Below are 18252 nucleotides of genomic sequence, written 5' to 3'. Positions count from 1 at the left end.
TTTTCCTCAATGAGGGTGTCATGAGTGACCCGCGGAAGCTTCCCCTCCCACACGAATCCCACCACCAGTTGCCTAATCTCATTCTCTACCTGTTCAGGAAGAGGCAATACAGACAGTGGGTACCACAAGAGGGACAGGCACAGTGTGTTAACGAGGAGGACCCTTCCCTTTAGGATCAGGGACCTGTGTCTCCACCGATTTAGCCTGGCCCTCATCTTAATGAGCTTCTCCTTCCACAGGAGAAGCCCAGTGGCCTGCTCATCAGCGTTAAAGTAGACGCCAAGGACCTTCAGGTGACCCGTCTCTACCCTGAAAGGGTAGCTGAGGAGCGGGGCAAGGTCTGCCCTCCCCACTGGCATGACCTCAGACTTCTCCAAGTTTACCTTGGCGCCCGAGGCAGCGCAGTAGGCCTGCACCACCTCTAAAATGGCCGAGATCTCCGCCACCTCTGCCAACGTCAGTCTGGTGTCGTCAGCATATTGGTAGATCAACGAGGTGGCGGTGCCCCCAGGCAAGGTCACTGGAAAGAAGCTCGTGAGGGAACTGTTCACCTTGACACAGGTCACGATCCCCTTGTACACGAGCCTCACCCAAGAGATGAAGGCCTCGCCGAAGCCAAAGCTCTTCAAGACCTCAAACAGAAAGGGATGCTCCACCCTGTCGAAGGCCTTCTCCTGGTCCAGTTTCAGGACGTATCCACCCCTCGGCTGCTCCCGCATAAGGTCCACAACATCTCTGATGGAGCACACCGTGTCCGCGATGTCTCTCCACTTGACGCAGTAGCTCTGCGAAGGCGAGAGGGATAGAACACGAGTTAGGATCTTATAGTCCGTGTTCAACAGACTGATCGGGCGAAAGTTTTTCAAAAGGGAGGGATCCCCCTGCTTTTTGTAGACAAGAGAGATCACCCCCCTTCTCATAGATGGGGTCAGAGCGCCGGTCCTGGCAATCTCCTGGAACACCTCCAGAAGGAGGGGCCCCAGGGACTGCTGAAAGTGTCTGTAGAGCTTGGAGGAGAGCCCGTCCCACCCAGGGCTCTTGTTAGGAGACGAGCCCCGAAGTGCTTCAAGCACTTCCTCCAAGCTCAGCGCACTGTCACAGAGCTCACGATCGCTCTGTGACAGGCGGGTACTCACCCACCCCTTCGGACCAGAACAAGGCACTATAAAAAGAAAACACCTCATTCCTAACGGCCTCGGGGGCAGAGAGCCGTACACCGTGCTCTCCCACCAGCTCCTCGATGAAGGAGCTGCGCTGCCTCTCCTGCTCCAGGCCGAAGAAGAACCTCGTGCTCTTCTCGCCCTTGGCAAGATACTGGGCTCTGCTGCGCACCCTGGCTCCTCTCGAGCCTCTCGACAGACCTGCAGGAGCCGGCTGTCCGTGTCGCGGTGCAGGAGCCTTACGCTCTCGTACACTCCCCTCCTCACCAGCACGGCCACCCCCCTCCTGCACAGGCCGGAGGCGTTGCTGTAAAAAAGCTCCCAGTCCCACTGTGCTCGCACCTTCCGGACACACTCCTCGTCCCAGAAGGTCTCCTGGAGGCAGACAACATCCGTCCGCCCCAGCAGAGCTAACACTGCCCCCAGCTTCGCTCTGTCCCTCAGCCCGTTGGCATTTAAAGAGGCGAAAGATGACATCACGTATATGGCCGGGAAAGAGTGAAGTTAATTCTCCGGCCCGCACAACAGTTTCCCCGCCCTTTCTGCCACATTCTCATTGCCAACACTTGCTGCTTCCTCCCCACCTAATGTCTCCGCCACCGCAGAGACATCAGGGATGGGTCTGCGGACAACTCTTGAACTGGGCTTGAGATTGGGCTGAGGCCTGACGTGGTGCCACTGGATCCCTGCCTTCGAGGGCCCAGGTGGTTGTACCCCGGCTCGCCCACTCCCCTCCCCCACCTCCCTGTCCTCCCTCTCCACCCCATCCATCTCCACCACCTCCCCTTCCCCCTCCATCTCCATGCTCTGTAATTCCCCCTCCTCCGTCCCTGCCCCATCCATCTCAAGACACCCATCCTCCATTCCTACTTCCACCACTTCCCCTACCTCTCCTCCCATGACCATATCCAACTCCCCTTCCTCAGTCTCTGCCAACGGTGCCTGCCCGAGTATTGAAGAGGCTCCCTCACCTGGCAGGGTGTCTTGTGGCCACTGCAGGGCAACCGGGCGCTTCCCCTCAGGCTCCTTGGGCGTCTCTTTGTTTGGGCCTATGTCCACCTTGCCAGGGTCTTGTCGCCGTTGCCGCTGCTGCTTGGTCACACGCCTCGCAGCAGCGCCTTTGCTGACCCCAGCAGGCTTCTCATCCCCGGGCCCAGATGAGGGCCCTGCCGGCTCACCGGTGAGCTGCGGCACCGCTGACGGTGATGGTGGAGGTGGTGGTGTCGGTGCTGTCGCCTCCTCCCTCTGCCTTTCTCCCTGCACAGGCTGGGGTGTCATAAGCCCACTGGTACGCTGAGGGGCCGCCTCTGGTGGTGGTGGTGCCCGTAGGATCTCAGCTGCACCACGCTGCACCACCGCCTGTTGTGGAGCAACCTCCCTCCGCTTCTCTTGCGGCACAGAGTGGGATGCAACAGGTTTGTTAGGGCAACGGGGCGCCCTTGCTGGTGGAGATGCTGGCTGGTCCCTGGCTCCTTTCTGCTGCGCTGTACCCAGGATTTGAGGGGCCTCTCTCTGCCTCTCCCCCATCACTGGCTGGGGCGTTGCTGGCTCACTGGGGTCCTGGGGCGCTGCTGCTGGCAACTCTCCATGCTAAGCTGCAGCGGCCACTCGTAGTCCATCTTCAACCCCCCTCGGCGTTGTGGGCAGCTGCTCCTGCGGCTGCTGGATCTTCCGGCTCCGGCTCTCAGTTGCAGTTCATGAGCGCGTGCAGGCAGTCCGGGCACTTGGCAGCGGTGCAGTTCCTGGCGCGGTGGCCGGGCTGTCTGCACTCATAGCAGAGGAACTCAGGGCAGTCCTTGGCGATGTGCCCCGAGTCCAGGCAGACATGACACACCCTTTGTTGCTGGTCATGGAGGACCCTGAAGTACTGGTCCCCCTCTGCCGTGGCGAAGCGGGTGCTGTACGGCAACGAGGCTACATGCTCGGGAAAGCAAATCCGAACAAACCTCGTGCCATCAGCAATGGTGGTCCCAGGGTAGTGGCGCATCCTGATGTCCGAAATCACTCTCACCCCCCAGCTACTCAGCTTCTCCTTGATAGTCTCGTCTGAGATATATGCCGGGAGGTGGAGGAAGGACACCACTACCTCCTTCAGCTCCAGCCAGCGGCAGTAGCAGGGTGTGCCCTGCACATCCAGCCCCACAGCCACCGCGTCCGCATGTTCTTTTGAGTCCAGAGTCAGTTCAAACTCTTTTGGCGTCCGGGGGCGGCAGGCAAAAAGAGAGCCCTCCCCACAGACGCCGTGCACCGCTGCGATAATAGCACCCGCAGATGGTTTCTCCACGCCGCTCACATCCACCACAACAGTATGCGCCCTTGCAAAAACCCGCCGGGGGGATCGGTCTGAATTCCTCATCCTTCTCTTTCCTACACCACTCTCCTCCTCCACAACAATAACATTCTCTGCCTCCATGTTTTTTCCTTCCATTAAAACACAAACAGGACTCAGAAAGCAACAAAAAAGCAACAACAAAAAACCAAAAGTCTCTCCCCTCCCCAAACAGCGCTAGGCTGAAGGGGAGGGCTTCAAAAATCAACCAAAAACACCAAAAAACCACAAAAATTCACAAAAAACAAAGTCTTACTTGAGACAAACAAATCCTCTATTTCTCTCCTTCTTCCTGCTCTCACGCTGACTACGCCCCCTGTGACATCAGAGGGCCTGCTCAAGGGGGTGTGGCCATAAGCAAGAGCAGGGCTCACTGGCACCCTTCTTATAGAGAGGACAGCTCCGTCACCTCTTTTACGACACTGCTTTTTTTCCCTTGCGTTTTTCTCTTCTTCCCACGTTCTCTCTCTTCACTGCCTTCGTCCCCGCTCTATTTCACTTCAGCCTTTCACTCTTGCTTCCTTCCAATGAGGACGGAGCTGCGGGAGAAAGGGCGCTATAGAGGATCGCTGTGGGGAGCTGCTGCTGTGCTTTGACATCTGAGCTCTGTGGAAAACGATCTCAATACAATTCTGAAAAACGCGACTCCCAGAACGCCAGCCGAACAAGTCTCCACAGCCGAAGCGCTGTGTCTCTTTTCAGCTGGCGATAAACCTTTCCTCGATCCTTTGCGGACTTGTAAAACTGTTCATGATCAGAATAAAAAACGCTCACGCTAATACACAAGCACCCGTGTCTCGCCAAAGCTGACAAATAAACAGACGGAAAAGCCGCACTGCACGTGTGAACAGGGGAATGAGCGAGCGAGCGGGGATAGGGCGCCTCCTGCGCTTAAAAGCTTACAGCACCTGGTATTCCCAGGCAGTCTCCCATCCCAGTACTAACCAGGCCCGTCGCTGCTTAGTTTCAAAGATCAAACGAGCTCAAGCGAGGGAAAGGCTCATTGGCACCCTTCTTATAGAGAGGACAGCTCCGTCACCTCTCTTACGACGCTGCTTTTTTTCCCTTGCGTTTTTCTCTTCTTCCCACGTTCTCTCTCTTCACTGCCTTCGTCCCCGCTCTATTTCACTTCAGCCTTTCACTCTTGCTTCCTTCCAATGAGGACGGAGCTGCGGGAGAAAGGGCGCTATAGAGGATCGCTGTGGAGAGCTGCTGCTGTGCTTTGACATCTGAGCTCTGTGGAAAACGATCTCAATATAATTCTGAAAAACGCGACTCCCAGAACGCCAGCCGAATAAGTCTTGAAGTGGAAAGTAAATTGATTCTTAAAATGTAGAGAGCTTTGTAAAAAAAATATATTGGTGCTTTTAGATAATATATTTCAAGGATGTAATTGCTGTGCTACAGTACGTGCAGAATTTTAGAAAACAGTGCGTCAACAAAGTACACTGTTTAGGTTACTTTAGAAGACAATGTACCAAAACAATATATGCTGTCTAGGTCGTTAGAATTAGCTGAAAGTAACTGATACGCTTTGAATAACATATCTAGAGCTTCTTCTCTCACTTTTTGATGTAATCTGTTTTCTCTTAGGGAAAGGGGAAGTTTTAGAAGGGACAAAGCACTGAGCTTTTTTACAGCGCAACGTCTTATAAAAACCCTGTACTGCTTGTAACAAATTGAGTCTCTGGTTGCACTTTGCGAAGTGGCAGCAGGGCTCGCAATATTGAAATAAAGACCTTACTCAGGTGAGAACTCTCTCTTGTGCCTTCCTTGATAGTTATATTTCCATGACACCGGTTTTAATGTCTGTAGATTGTATCTTATTTTTATTTTTTGTTTTGTTTCATGTTCATATTATGTGTTTTCACCCAGTTGACTCCAGTTAATAACAGTTCACCCAGTTAATAGCCACTTTTTATGCGCGAAAAACGGGTGATCTTTCTATCTCGTGATCAGCTTAGTATCTTTCTGTAAGTTTTTTTCTTCTTAATTAAACGTTTAAAATACATGAATTTAATAAAGACAACACACGTTTTGAACAGAAAAAAATCATATTCTATTCTCTTCCTGGTATGTATAACAGATCAGCAGGTCTTATTTTCCCAATTGCTTTTTTCCACTGTATTTATCATATTGGCTAACCAATGTCCTCTCTTAGCTAGGTAATGTTACTTGTGGATGTGCTTCTGCGTTGCGTAGAAGCACATGTATCCACAGAAAGTGTATTATACTACTATTTGAGCTACAGTACATAAAAATAATTATATCGTTATTAATTTCTTTAGGTACGTGATTCCATATTATATTCCCTATTAATCAAATTCTAAAAGTATACTTTTGTTTACTCAGATAACGAGCACATTCACAGAAAATGTTAATATCTTATGACTTTTCACAAAGTATATAAACTTAAGATGGTCAGAAGGAGCATGTAAAAACGTTTCCAAAACGTGGTAAAATCTTACTACATGTAAGACTTTGATGCTTAAAATGTTTAGGAAGAAAGTGGAATACTGGTGTGTATTTTTTCTTTAAACTACCAATACCAGCCATATACAGTTTACACTATATGTTTATGTTCCTAAATTAATATAGTTTATGGTGGTGTATCGTGGTTGTAGAGGTTTGATGGGTTTACTGAGACAATTATTAATTGTAGCAGTAATCACGAGGTTGTTCGTTGTGGCTTTTAGAAAATCAATCGTCAGAACAACTAACAACGCACACACGGGTTCAATACACGAGATACATAAATTGTGCACCAAACATATACTAGTCTGCCTGGATACGAGCGGCAGACCTTACTGTGAGGGTTATCAATATACAAGGTATATAATCTCGAAGAGATGCCAACACAAAGAGATACACAACAGAGAATATATGTCAATATATATCGTTCGGTTACCAAATCGGTGTTATTACCCACTGTTACTCTAAACTCTGAGATAAATACATTACTCATGAATTAAATTGATAACAACTTGTGTTGAGGTACAATTGAATTCTCGAGACGCAATGTAGAACATGGGGTTTACTTATCCACTGTGTATGGATTTGGAATTTCCCGGCACAATCACCAAGCCAGCTGACAGGCTCTGTCGCAGCCTCTGTTCCAGCGGTTGTCCAATGGGCATTGTCCCGGCGTCCTCTGGCTACCGGCCAACCAGTTGAGGTACAGCTCGGAGTAGGACGGGCGGAGGAATCTGACTGCGGCGCGCAGGGCAGTCGTTGCTCCGAGGAGATCTACCAGTAGTCCGGCTGGCTAGTAGAAAGTCTCTATGCACAGAGTGTGACCGCGAGTCCTCACAAGTCACTCTTTTGCCTGGGAAGAAGCTGGTTCGTTCCCGGTCCAGCGCTGCTTCTGAATAAGCTATTCAGGTTGTCGACGAGGGTCCAACTGTAGGCTGCCGTTGATCAAGCGGAGCATTCACGTTGGTAGAATTCTGAGTACATACGGGATCCTCGGCCTTGCGCTTAGAACAAAGTCCAAGTCCCTTTGCAGACAACAGCAGTTGTCACATGATTGTCTCTGAGGATGCGCAAAAATGGCCAAGGAGAGCCCCGATCTGAGCTTGCGCTCCCTTTTTGACCAAGACACAGATGTGTGCTGATTGGTTGAGAGTTTGGCGGGCATTGGAGACCCACGTGGTATTACCATGCCCTGCCAGTCCCTGATTGGTTGATCAAGGTGAGATATGAGTCACTTACTCTTGACACTTAGGAATGCAGTCCAGATGTCCATTTGGCACTCCCTAGACAGATAGGTGCCAATGGATGACCATTGATCATGATAGCCAGGCTTAGCTAAGTGCATCCCCATCTGGGAGCTGTCCCTTATCAAAAGAAAACATCTTAAATCAGCCTGCATGAATACTTTCTCTGTGGCTGCACCACTGAGATGGAGGGTGAGATGGGGCCTCATTTAGGACAGCATACCACCGCTAAATTCTGTCTTATTAACAAGCATTGCCGCTACAACGGCATCTCTCCTGTCAAACTTCCTCCTGACGTGTTTGACAGGATCTGGGCCGTGGTGAACAGTGGGAAAGACGCCCTGTGGAGAGTGAGGAACATGGGGCTGTTCAAAGGCATCGAGGTCCCAGTCAAGGCAGCAGGTAGCCTGGCCCTGTTCATCACCCTAGAGAACTATTACCTCAGAGATCTGTGGAGAGAAGGGAGGGAGGAAGCAGAAAATCTGTGGGAAATAGAGAGCATAGGTCAATATCTCAAGAAACTGTGAAAAACATTATCATGTTTAAGTAAAGAATGTGATTTGCACCAGAAAAAAAGAAATTGTTGCTATGTAACTGGTACCATGTCAAAATATAATGAGATGTGATCATATATACTGTTTTAAGTATGTATATTAATGTAAAGCTTTCTAATTTGTGATGTCCTGTATTTTTTTGTGAAAAGAAAATAAAGTTCTTAAAAAATCGATTCACCTAGGGCGAGGCTCGGCCATTGCACTCCGGCTGTGCTGACCCCTGCGAATTCCCCAAATGTGGGAATCTCGACTGCATAATTTCTGGTAGTGGGGGACTGCGTTCGCGCACTCCCCTGATGTGCTTGGTCCAATATCAGATATGGAAGAATTATGACACCATGTGCTGCGATAGGATCCCAGTTCGAAAGCCACTGCTGGTTCCCGGTTTCTTTTAGTTAGAGGTCCGGAGAAGCATTTCAAGCTGGTTACACTACTCCTTCCGGACATTCATTCCCTTTTCAAAGTCAGTCGTTTTGCTGTAGTCTGCATTATTTAGGCTGATTATCGAGGTTAGCCTTTATTTGGTCATGGGGGCCTCGGTACTGTATGCTAATTCTCAAGACAGTTTCACCCGTTTTCTGATTGCTAGGTTCTGTACCAGTGCAGACATGTCAAACAGTGAATGGCTGTACCTCTATTGTATCCGTGCTCAATGAATGAAATCAGTAATAAATGAATATATGTATAGTTATACGAAAAACAAGTGGTTTATCGACTCATCTTCATTTGCAGATTTAGAGGCAGCTTCGATATTCGTTTTACAAATGGTTTTTTTTTTATATGGGTCACACACATGCCATAGCAACTAAACATCTCTAGAGATGAGGCTATAGATCACCTTTCCATCCTCCAGGTTTTCCTCCCAAAACCTACGGTAGCAACGGCGACCCCTGCTGGCCGAGAGAGCAAAAGCTTGCAGCACCTGGTATTCCCAGGCAGTCTCCCATCTAAGTACTAACCAGGCCCAACCCTGCTTAGCTTCCAAGATCAGACGAGATCGGGAACATTCAGGGTGGTGTGGCCGCAAGCGAAAGCCATGGCGCATGACTCGCTACTGGAAGCTGTGTGTGGCTGGGGCTCCGCGCCCCCCGAGCGGGACTGAAGGATCGTTCTTGTGCAGCTCTTTGGAAAGGAGCTTCTTTCCAAATCGCATTGTGTACCTGGATGTTGGCGAATGTGCTCCCTTGTGTTGACTTGTCCCGCACTGGAGGAGAACAAACAAACTGCTCGGAGGAGCACAAGGCAAGTCTTCACAAGACAAAAACCTCCAATGCACAGCACTCAAAACATTTCTGGGCTGTCGCGTGTTTATTTCAGCACATAAAGCGCACCAGTCCAACACGTCGGCCGGGCGCGCGGCGCCTCCGCCCTCTTGTGGCCTTGCGGCGTCAGAGCAAGAGGCTCCTTCTCGCTGCCTTTCCGCTGTGTTGCAGAGCCTTGCAGTTTACGAAATGGCAGCTTTTGGATCCCGCAAGAATGCTGTACGTTTTGAGCTTTTGGATGACCTCTTCATGGATCGCATGCAGTTTAGCAGAAAAGTGTTGCAGAAGGAACTTGGCTTTGAACCTCGGCACTTGGATTTCATCTTCGCTTTCCCAGGTCAGAAAGCATTTGAGGTTGTTTTAGCTACCTATTCTCTGTTTGAACAATGTGTGGATGTGTTTGAGGCAAAAAGAGGGAAAGTTCCTGCCCTTGAGAAGATCAACTTGCAGCCTCTGACACAGAGAGAGAGGAAAACGGTGCATGTTGTTATGTTCTCGGATCTGGCAAAGACGGACATTCACACCTGGCTTAACCAGTACTGCACCGTCCACCATGGAACTGAGGTTAGAGATGTTGACGGTATAAAAACAGGAGCAAGGAAATTCGAGGTTAACTTGCTACCAGACAATGTAAATGGAGGCTTAAGGCACCTGCCCTCTACAATCCGGCTGGGCGCCTGCAATGGCTATGTTTTTTATGTGGGACAACCAAAGGTGTGTCGGCGCTGTGGTGCTGTGGGACACCTGGCATCGTCCTGCACTGTGAAATGCTGCAAGACCTGTGGCAAACAGGGACATTTAGCCTCTGACTGTTCAATGCTGCCAAAGTGCAATTTATGTGGCTCGGAATGACACGTTTTTAAGAACTGCCCTCATGCCTACGCCAATAAACTCAAAATGAGAAAGGATGAGGCAGTGCTTGTTTCAGCCAAACCGGCCCGAAAATCCAAAGCAAACAACAAGTCAAACAAAGAACCCTTGTTGGACAAAGACTCTCAGCCTCCAGCCAGGATCAGTCCTGCTGTGGCTCCGGGGCCGGTGGAAGAGAAATCCACTACACCCCCACAACCGCAGACTGCACCAGACAAGCACGAGGGTTTGAAAACCCCCGAGAACAGCGAAGCCCCCTCCCCCACTCCTGCTCCTCAGAACGAGGGCCAGTGTGGGGCCCCCCGGTGGAGCGGGTCCAGCGAGGATACCCAGGATTCAGCGGAGCTGCTTTTCTCAGACTTTGCAAGTGCTACAGATGCCCTCCTCTCCTCCATCCAGTCCATCACGGAGGATCTGCAGCAGCTGGTGGGTGAGGGGGAAGAGGAGACTGGTGCATCGGCTGCACCCCTTTCCCCTCAGTGCTCCCAGGAGCTGGACTTGAGGAAAAGGAAAAATGACTCTGTTTTCTCCCCGAGCGAGGAGGAAGGAGAGCATGGTGATGGGGACAGCTGGAACCCCTCCACCCCTCCCTCTACCCCCTTCCTTGAAATGGACTCCGTGAACGCTTTTACTGCTGCCACCCTGATGAAGGCTCATTCAGAGGATGGCTGGCAGGAAATTGGTAAGAAGAAAAAGAAGAAGGTAACAGGTGAGACAGAAGAGAAATGTGTTTTGTAAAGACTGGTTCCACTTTCTTATGTAATATGGCTCTAAACATAATTTCTCTTAACACCAGAGGTATCAATGACAGAGTTAAATGCCAGTCTGTCTTTGATTACCTCCAGCAGAGAGAGGGAGATGTGTTGATGTTGCAGGAGTGTGCTTTAGCCTATCAAGAGAGGTATAAAAGCTTTGAAGATAGGTGGGATAAAGGGCCTTCTGTTTGGTCAGGGGACAATAACAACAGAACCTCTAGCGTGGCCATTCTTTTCAAAGGATGGGCATTCAAATTGAAAAGTATTCAGAGGGTCATAGGTCAAGGATGGCAGGTTGCTGTGTGTGGATGTCTAATGGGGGACCGTTAACCTGCGTCTAATCAATGTGTATTGTCCTACTGACGTGGGAGGAAGGGTGGAGCTACTCAAGGCACTCTCCCCCCTATTGTTATGTAGCACAGACGTGATAGTGGGAGGGGATTTTAGTTGTATCTTAGAGCACACAGATAGGCAGTCCAGCTCTCCGATAAAATTGGATTCCAGCTCACTGGTCCTGCAAAACTTAGTTCAAGACTTTAAACTCTCAGACACATATAGATGTATATATCCCACAACAGCAGGATATACATGGTCAGGGAGGAATAGCAGCTCCAGAATTGACTATTGCTTTGTCTCAGCGAGAGTGAAAGTTGTTGGGGTCACTCTTCAGCCTGTCTTCTTCTCAGATCATCAGACTTTAGGGTGTAGAGTGGAACTCCAGGGCGGGACTGTCTTTGGCCCAGGCCTCTGGAAACTCAACACAAAGCTGCTAGAGAACGAGGGGGTAGTATCCCGCTACAAGGAGAAACTATCACAGTGGCTGTCCTTGCAGTGTCTGTACAGGTCAGTAGGAGAGTGGTGGGAGGAGGTGAAGGTGAGGACAAAGGCCTTTTTCATTGCTGAGGGAAAGAAGGCTGCTGCCAGACGGAGAGGAGTGCTAGCCAGGAAACAGAGGCAGCTGCAGCGTCTCTACACGAGACAGTGGCTTCGATGTGCTCGAGGATATCACCCTTTTTAAAAAGGATGTCTGGAGCATAGCGGAAGAAAGTAGTCGAGGAGTGCTGTTAAGAAGCTGAATGCAGTTCTTGGTAGAAAATGAGAAGTGTACTCGCTTCTTTTTCAGGAAAGTGGTAGGCTCCAAGTCTGTCATGGAAAGTGTAGTTGATGAGGAGGGAAGAGAGAGTACAGAGCTGAGTGCTATCCTCTCCTGCATCGAGGCCTTCTTGTCACGGACGTCCAAGAGGACTAACCATGGGGAGCAGGAGGGTGGAGAAAGACCCATATGCGTAGCGGCGAGACGGGAAAAAGGCCCAGGCTCATTAGTGCAAAGAGTTCAGGAATGCCGTATAGAAACCTGTGCCCTCAGGGAGCGGACGTGGGGTGCCCTGGTGCTAGGCGGGTCTCAGGACATCCGAACGTCAGTGCTGAGCGAGGACAAAGTACAAGACCCGGAAATATTTAGCCCAAGGGAAAGAGAGGGACAGGAAGGACAGCAGACCAGAAACTAGGGACAGGACAGAGAAGGACCGCCCTCTGGCTGCAGAGGACGTGACACTTCTACTCAAGACTTTACAGCTCTACAGAGGTAAAGGATGAAGAAATTCATTTTTTTACCTCAAAGCTAGAAAACGTTTTGATTGAAGAAGATAGGGAAGTACTTGAGGGGGATTTGACAGTAGAAGAGCTGAGAGGCTATGGAGAGCTTACAGAAGGGGGAAACTCCAGGTGCTGACAGGCTCCCTAAAGGGGCGTCTGCTTTTACTACTTGCACGAATGAAGGCAAAAAGAAGCCAATCGATGTGAACCAACGGCGCTTTACAGAGGAGTACTGCCTGACTGGATCGTTGATGAACGACAGAGGCCACTCCGACCTCCTCTTACTAAGGACTTACTAAGGATCTTCTTCACATTCGCCCATGCAGGGGAAGTTACGCCCATGCAGTTACACCAAAGCAAACGCAGGAAAGTGCAATTCAAGCAGAGACCAGGAGGGACTTGTTTACACCGAGAGTGGTCGGAGAATGGAACAATGCGCCCAGCCCTGTTGCTGGAGCCGATTCTTGATGAGATCTTGGGCTCACTAAGAAGCCCCCGCTGGATGCTAATCTTTTTGTTGTTCTTGCAGGTCATGCGCTGCTTTTGAGCCGACGGAGCTCGTCCTGGTCTGTCGGCACAGCCCAATTGCAAATGATCGGCTCCGCGTACAGAAGGAACGTGCGTTTGGTACAAGAGTGCATGAAGGCACCGGAAATACATTGGGAACAAATGACCGGTCGCTCAATACCTCCGTGAAGTACAGGAGTGTGCACAACGAGGCTGTTTCCGCCCGGTCTCGAACCGGGGACCTTTCGCGTGTTAGGCGAACGTGATAGCCGCTACACTAGGGAAACCTGCAGGGACCGCTGCTGGTGTCTCGCTTGCGTTTCGGGCTGAGAAAGGGAAGCGTCACTTTAGGCAGGGGGCGCTGGAGAGAGGAACAAAGGGCGCGATGAAACAAAATGCCGAAACCCGGGATCGAACCAGGGACCTTTAGATCTTCAGTCTAACGCTCTCCCAGCTGAGCTATTTCGGCGGTGCACAGAGCGCACAGCCACCTGCTCCAGCCTTCCTGTGTTGCGGCATGAGCGCACCAAGAGGAGCGGGAGAGTGTTGCAGGAACGTCACTCAGAAGGAAAGCCACCCAGCTGCGCCCTCTGAGCTCTGTCCAGCGCATCTTCCTCGCATGGACTCCTGCCTGCGACGGGCAGGAAACAATTGTTGTGACACGTGCAGGTGTGAGGGGTTGCCGGGCTACTTTGGAGCAGAGCTTGGGCGGAGGGGGGGCGGGAAAGCAGACAAAGAGGTGACACCTCAAGGTCTGCACGATCACAGCTCTCCGCCGCCCCAGGCTTCCGCTCGATAAGCTACTGGACACACCCGCCCCTCCTCACACAGACCGTGGAAAAGCCCCCGAGTGGGAGGGCTCTCTCTTTCTCCCAGGAGTTCTTGGACACGACGCACAGACAGAGCGCGGGGAGCCGCCGCCTGCAAACACGGCTCCAGGCAGGACTCCGCTCCGCAGGAGCCGCAGAGCAGAGCAGAGCAGAGGAGATGGGGGCAGCTTAGCTCCTGTGCAGAGACCTGAGCTGTTGTTGCTGCGGACTCTGTCTTTTCTGTTCTCGGGGTAGGAGTGAATGTTGAGTTGCCCTTAGAAATGAAGCAGAGCACTTCAACGGCACGGGTGTGTGTGTGTGCGCCCTGGTGATTCTGGGAGACAGATCGAACCTGGGCTAAAAGAGAGGAGGCTTAGCCCTCTTCCATTTGCTACTTCAAAGTTGTACAACCCATTTGTATCTGCTAGGCGGCGCAGTCGTCGTGCACAAAGAACGCTTTGAAAAGCGTCCAAAGCAAGTCATTCCGAGTTGGTCGTTTGTGTTTTCCGTTCAGACGCGAAATGCTGAAATGATCTCTCGGCTCCTCGGTTGTCATTTCTGCTCCGTAAAGGAATCACAGCATGCGTCGCCTTCCAGCACGCTGGGTCGGGACACGATGCCGGGGGTCGGCGAGTGCGATGTCTTCCTCGTTAGTATAGTGGCAAGTATCCCCGCCTGTCACGCGGGAGACCGGGGTTCGATTCCCCGACGGGCAGTAGCTTTTCTTTTACCTCCTTAGAGAAGGGACTGCCTTTCACTTCTCTGTTTTCTTTCACAGCGTCGTGCACCTTTTCATTGCTCTCGCTTTCAGAGCCTCCGCACGGCACACGACTCGACATCAGGAAGCACATTGAAGTGAAAGCAGGGAGCGCTGCGACATGCACTGTGCAGATCCCGCCACACTAAGAGGTGAGTGGGTCTGTTCGATGCACAAAGAACGCTTTGATAAGCGTCAAAGGCAAGTCATTCCGAGTTGGTCGTTTGTGTTTTCCGTTCAGACGCGAAATGCTGAAATGATCTCTCGGCTCCTCGGTTGTCATTTCTGCTCCGTAAAGGAATCACAGCACGCGTCGGCTTCCAGCACGGTGGGTCGGGACACGATGCCGGGGGTCGGACAGAGCGATGTCTTCCTCGATAGTATAGGACCTGTCACGCGGACCTGTCACCTGTCCCCACCTGTCACGCGGGAGACCGGGGTACATCAGGACGCGCATTGAAGTGAAAGCAGGATGCGCGGCGACATGCACTGTGCAGATCCCGCCACACTAAGAGGTGAGTGGGTCTGTTCGATCACAGTGCTAGGCAAATCCCCAATCCCCTTTTGTGCGTGGCAACAAAAGAAGTCTGTTTCCGCCCAGTTTCGAACCGGGGACCTTTCGCGTGTGAGGCGAACGTGAGAACCACTACACTACGGAAACGGTGGTAAGACGTGCCCAGCGGCCCAGTGCTGAGCTTCGCCAATGCGATTCAGCTGCTTCCAGTGCCTTTATTGGAGTGCGCTGATGGACCGTGCTCTCTCTCCAGAGACCAGCACGCCTGTCATGGACGGAGCAGGAAAGGCGGCGCCACATTCTACAGCCCTCTCCACGCAATCGACGAAATCGGGCTACTGAAGTGGAGAAAATCGCCTCTCCAGAAAGTGCAAATATCATCTTGGAGAGTATAAATCCTATTGCCGAAGGTCAGCCCCGTCTACCAGAGTAACCCTGCCACCTCCTGCAGCGATGATCAGCTCGTCTCACACGAGAGAAGTTTCGGCTGGAAACAAGCGCCCCCTCTTCTCGCACGTTTTGCACGTTCGAGTAGTTTTAATGCGGCTCCTTCGTACACGGTGCTGATCTTTTGGAAAGCAGGAGGCAAAACTGACACATTCCCATACCGGGAGTCGAACCCGGGCCGCCTGGGTGAAAACCAGGAATCCTAACCGCTAGACCATATGGGAGCGCACAACCCTGCTGTTCCGGGCATCATGCAAGCAAACTACATAAATATGAGAAAACACGCAAGAGAGTTGTCACTCAGAGTGTCGAAGGGTCGATGTATACTGGGACTCAGTTGAAATGCAACGTCAGGACTTTTCCGAATTATGTCACACGAAGAGAGCACAGCCTTTTCCGCCCTGCCACGTGTGTATCGGTAACTCGCCGTGATCGTATAGTGGTCAGTACTTTGCGTTGTGGCCGCAACAACCCCGGTTCGAATCCGGGTCACGGCAGAATAGGGGCGTCTGCTTTTACTACTTGCACGAATGAAGGCACCGGAAATGCATTGGGAATAAATGACTGGTAGTTCAAGACCTCTGTGAAGTGCAGGAGCGTGCAAGAAGAGGCTGTTTTCACCCGGTCTCGAACCTGGGACCTTTCGCATGGTAGGAAAACGTGATAACCACTACACTACGGAAACCTGTAGGGTTTGTTGCTGGTGTATCGCTTGCGTTTCGGGCTGAGAAAGGGACGCGTCATTTTAGGCAGGGGGCGCTGGAGAGAGGAACAAAGGGAGCGATGAAACAAAATGCCGAAACCCAGGATCGAGCCAGGGACCTTTAGAACATACTCTCACGAATCGTTAGAATACGTGCGTTTGATCATCAATTGCGTAACAACCACATTCGTTCGACTTGAGCCATCAAGCTCATAGTTTTCAAATCTTGAAAGCTGTCAGTGAGCACATCATAGTCTGCAGTACGGCCCGTAACTTGCGTACTTCAACAGAATGAAGAGCAGACAGCTCCATAAATATGCGAGGCGCAGAGAGTGCAAGGCGAGCCGCACACGTTTCGGTGGCTGAGAGAGGGCAGTTTTTGCTTCTGCATTTCCCAAGTAAGGACGCATGACAACAAGCGATCGCGGTGCTCATTTACGACATAGTGGTGATGAGTTTTCAGTACGTGTTCTTTTGAACGAGCAATGAGGTTGCTGCCTTGGACAGCTGACTGCACACTCTCATTGTGCCACGTGATGAGTATTCACCAGGCTCATTCAGTCATTAGTCACATTCCATCGTTTGCCATAACCAGATGCTGCAAGGTAATGTGGATATCAGTTCCCAGTCTTGTGGACAAGGACAAAAAGAGCACACAAGGGCTCATCCGGGAGTTGAACCCAAGACCTCCCGCACCTTAAGCGAGAATCATACCCCTAAACCAATGAACCACGGCAGCACTTTCCATTTTATTCTGTCAGCGAGCTTGAGGACGGGGGAGAGGCGTCATTCGCTCGTCCAGTCAGACCTTCATCAATAAGTCAAGAAAGCCGCAATTACACGACTGCCTTGCAGACGAAGGGCAGTGAACTGCACCCGGTAAGAGGGGAACAAGCGGCACTAGGCAACACCGAGGCATAACCCCCACGAGGGGGTTTAGCTTGGATGGTACAGCGCTCGCTTTGCATGCGAGAGGTAGCGGGATCATTTCCCACATCCTCCATGTGTGTGCTTAGAGCTTGATGTGCCGAAAGGTGTCCTTTAGCCTGTGGTCACGCCTTGCGTGGAGAGCGTCATGCAGCTGTCAATCATTTCGCAGCCATGCCCCCTCTTCATCTTCTCTCTGCCTTAAGCGTCTCCGCCACTCTCTCTTGACATTTCATGTCAGCATGTCAGAAGTCCGAGTAACATTTTTAATGGCTGAGTGAGGGCACGATGCTGAAGCAGAGAGGCCACTTCAGCCAGAGAGACTTGTGCTAGGTAAGATCTGAAAGACGGACTCGCAACAGAAACAGACCAAAAAAGTATCGGTGAGATCAAAAGGCAAATGCAACATCCAGCAGAGGGCGTCTAAAGATTAGGGAACGGGCGACTGAAATCCATATGAGGCAAACTTTCCAGCTGTGTACTGCAGCTGGCCTTGTTGGCGTAGTTGGTAGCGCGTCAGTCTCAACATCTGAAGGTCCCGAGTTTGATCCTCACACGGGGCAGGGCTGCTTCCTCTCCTGCTCTTTTCAAACACTTGCGGCAACTGTTCGCTCATAACCACGTCTGGAATGCGTGACCTTTACACGGGGGAGAAGCAACGCCGCATCCCTTTTCTAAAGAACATTCACATTCAGAAATAAGTCAAGAAATTTGCCATTACTTTCGCTCGCGCTGCTGTCAGCCTGCCCATGTTGCCAAAGAAAGATTCACTCGGCGTCAACATGACAGTACAGTACCACACTCCGTAAGCAAGAACTTCAGTGTTTGCAGTCACCCGATATGCCGATAGTCAAAGGAGCACAAAACACGAAGCGTCAAAAAACAAGATGAGTTGATGGAAAGAGCGTTGAATTGATGAGCACAAAAGTTCAGCTCGTACAATAGGCAACGAAGGTCCCGGCGTCGTCATCGCACTTGAAAGGACTGCCTTGCAGACTAAGGGCAGTGGGAGGTTGCTGTTTTGAGATGGAGGCATTGGGATGGTGGGCCGAGATCTATTCTTCTTAAGGAATTCTTCATCGTGAAAGATCGGTCCACAGGTCATCCAAAGAACTTACAAATTTTTTGGACTCAGGGAATCACGTGCTACCTGAAGAGAGTGAAGTGCTGAAACACATGACATGCCCCCTTGATCTCACATGCACAATTCTGCTGCAACATGCACAGCTACCGTCCACACCAGGCAGTGGGGCTTCAGCAGAATTTGCTACGCCACCTGCAATTACATATCCAGCTGCACACATATACATGGCCCCTCTGTCCTTTTCAGGATCTCAAAAAAAAGC

At 51.1% G+C, this 18252-nt stretch overlaps 6 non-coding genes across 6 annotated transcripts; 3 read left to right on the top strand and 3 right to left on the bottom strand.

Moving 5' to 3' along the window:
• The first annotated feature begins 7890 nt into the window (after positions 1-7890).
• Positions 7891-8055, top strand: LOC148666422 (U1 spliceosomal RNA). The gene has a single exon (XR_015938830.1). It is a non-coding gene; the product is annotated as a U1 spliceosomal RNA (small nuclear RNA).
• A 614-nt stretch (positions 8056-8669) lies between these two features.
• LOC148666421 (5S ribosomal RNA) lies at positions 8670-8788 on the bottom strand. Its single transcript, XR_015938699.1, has one exon. It is a non-coding gene; the product is annotated as a 5S ribosomal RNA (ribosomal RNA).
• Positions 8789-13145: 4357 nt separating this feature from the next.
• trnaf-gaa (transfer RNA phenylalanine (anticodon GAA)) lies at positions 13146-13218 on the bottom strand. The gene has a single exon. It is a non-coding gene; the product is annotated as a tRNA-Phe (tRNA).
• A 2210-nt stretch (positions 13219-15428) lies between these two features.
• trnae-uuc (transfer RNA glutamic acid (anticodon UUC)) lies at positions 15429-15500 on the bottom strand. The gene has a single exon. It is a non-coding gene; the product is annotated as a tRNA-Glu (tRNA).
• A 201-nt stretch (positions 15501-15701) lies between these two features.
• On the top strand, positions 15702-15773 carry trnah-gug (transfer RNA histidin (anticodon GUG)). Its single transcript has one exon. It is a non-coding gene; the product is annotated as a tRNA-His (tRNA).
• A 1623-nt stretch (positions 15774-17396) lies between these two features.
• On the top strand, positions 17397-17469 carry trnal-caa (transfer RNA leucine (anticodon CAA)). The gene has a single exon. It is a non-coding gene; the product is annotated as a tRNA-Leu (tRNA).
• The last annotated feature ends 783 nt before the right edge of the window (positions 17470-18252 follow it).

The sequence above is a fragment of the Lepisosteus platostomus genome, chromosome 5 (assembly GCF_059453375.1).
Source record: "Lepisosteus platostomus isolate fLepPlt1 chromosome 5, fLepPlt1.hap1, whole genome shotgun sequence".
Classification (NCBI taxonomy): Eukaryota; Metazoa; Chordata; class Actinopteri; order Semionotiformes; family Lepisosteidae; genus Lepisosteus; species Lepisosteus platostomus.
The sequence above is the reverse complement of the archived record's forward strand: the minus strand, read 5'-3'. Positions and strand labels throughout refer to the sequence as shown.